Source organism: Rhinoraja longicauda, chromosome 1, assembly GCF_053455715.1.
Source record: "Rhinoraja longicauda isolate Sanriku21f chromosome 1, sRhiLon1.1, whole genome shotgun sequence".
Classification (NCBI taxonomy): Eukaryota; Metazoa; Chordata; class Chondrichthyes; order Rajiformes; family Arhynchobatidae; genus Rhinoraja; species Rhinoraja longicauda.
This window is the reverse complement of record NC_135953.1, coordinates 15,292,175-15,294,553: the sequence shown is the minus strand read 5'-3', so window position 1 is coordinate 15,294,553 and position 2,379 is coordinate 15,292,175.

The window sequence follows — 2,379 nt, the reverse complement described above, 5'->3', positions numbered from 1 at the left end:
TCTATGTCTCTCATCATTTTATACACTTCTACCAGGTCTTCCTGCAACCTCCGGTGTTCCAGAGAAAACTATCCAGGTCTGTCCGACCTCTCCCTGTAGCTAATGATATCCCCTAATCCAGGCATCATTCTGGTAGACCTCCTCTGCACCTTTCCAGAGCCTCCACGTTCTCCCTGTAATGGGGTGACCAGAACTACATGCAATACTCCAAATGCGACCGAACCAAAGTTCTATAAAGCTGCATCATGACTTCCTGGCTCTTATACTCTTAAGGGTGTCACGGTGGCGCAGCGGTAGAGTTGCTGCCTTACAGCGAATGCAGCGCCTGAGACTCAGGTTCGATCCTGACTACGGGCGCCGTCTGTATGGAGTTTGTACGTTCTCCCCGTGACCTGCGTGGGTTTTCTCCGAGATCTTCGGTTTCCTCCCACACTCCAAAGACGTACAGGTATGTAGGTTAATTGACTGGGTAAAATGTAAAAATTGTCCCTAGTGTGTGTAGGATAGTGTTAATGTGCGGGGATCGCTGGGCGGCACGGACTCGGTGGGCCGAAGGGCTTGTTTCCGTGCTGTATCTCTAAAAAAAAATCTACTCAATGCCCCAACCAACGAGGGTAAGCATTCAGATGTCTTTTTTTTTTAACCACTACTTTACCATATCCCTACTTTTCCTACTTGTGTTGTCACTTTCACGGACTTATGGACTTTGGACTCCAAGATCCCTCTGTACATCAGTGCTCTCGAGGGTCATGTTATTCATTGCATGTTCTCCCCTTATATTTGACCTCCCAAAATGTACCACCTCACACTTGTTCGGATTAAACTCCATTTGCCATTTCTCCAGCAATTGCAGGTTCATACGCAAAAGGACTCAAAGTGCCGGTGTGGCCTGGAAGTGGCGGCAGGGGAGATGGTGTGAGCCGGGGGCAGCATGGGCAGCTGTCGGTATAACCAAAGCCCGTGAAATAAAGAGGTCCATTGAAACGAGGGTTTACCGTATTTTTCCTGATGTTACTTAATCCCTCTGTTGAGTTTGCTCATTAATAGTACAGTAACGTATAGCATAGTGAAAGGCTTGGATAGAGTGGATGCGGAGACGATGTTTCCACTAGTGGGAGAGTCTAGCATGAGAGGTCATAGCCTCAGAATTAAGGGACGTTCTTTTAGGAAGGAGATGAGGAGGAATTTCTTTAGTCGGAGGATGGTGAATCTGTGGAATTCTTTGCCAAAGAAGGCTGTGGAGGCCGTTAATTAACATTTTTAAGGCAGAGATAGACAGATTCTTGATTAGTACGGGTGTCAGGGCTTATGGGGAGAAGGCAGGAGAATGGGGTTAGGAGGGAGAGATAGATCAGCCATGATTGAATGGCGGTGTCGACTTGATGGGCCAAACGGCCTAATTCTGCTCCTATCACTTATGGTCTTACGATTAATGATTATTTTCTCATCTGGAAAGATCTATCTTAGGCAATGTATAAAGAAGCACCCAGGGCGGCATGGTGGCGCAGTGGTAGAGTTGCTGCCTCACAGGTCCAGAGGCTCCGGTTCGATGCTGACAACGAATGCTGTCGGTATGGCGTTAGAACGTTCTCCCCGTGACCTGTGTGGGTTTTCTCCGGGTGTTCTGGTTTCCTCCCACACGCCAAAGACATACAGGTTTGTAGGTTTCTTGGTGTGGTAAAATTATAAATTGTCCCTTGCGCGAGTAGGATTGTGTAAGTGTGCGGGGATCGCTGGTCAGAGGGCCGAAGGGCCTGTTTCCGCGCTGTATCTCTAAACCAAACCAAACTATTTCTTCAGTTTGCTCGGTAACGATGATTTTCTTATTTGTAAAGATCCATCTTAGGGAACTTACTGAAGAAACGTCACCCATTCCTTCCCTCCAGAGATGCTGCCTGTCCCAATGAGTTACTCCAGCATTTTTTGTCTGTCTTCGGTTTAGAAACATAGAAAATAGGTGCAGGAGGAGGCCATTCGGCCCTTCGAGCTAGCACCGCCATTCATTGTGATCATGGCTGATCGTCCCCAATCAATAACCCATTCCTTCTCCCCATATCCCTTGATTCCACTAGCCCCTAGAGCTCTATCTAACTCTCTCTTAAATCCATCCAGTGATTTGGCTTCCACTGCCCTCTGTGGCAGAGAATTCCACAAATTCACACCTTCTCTGGGTGAAAAAGTATTTTCTCACCTCAGTTTTAAATGGCCTCCCCTTTATTCTAAGACTGTGGCCCCTGGTTCTGGACTCGCCCAAAATTGGGAACATTTTTCCTGCATCTAGCTTGTCCAGTCCTTTTATAATTTTATATGTTTCTATAAGATCTCCTCTCATCCTTCTAAACTCCAGTGAATACAAGCCAAGCCTTTTCAATCTTTCCT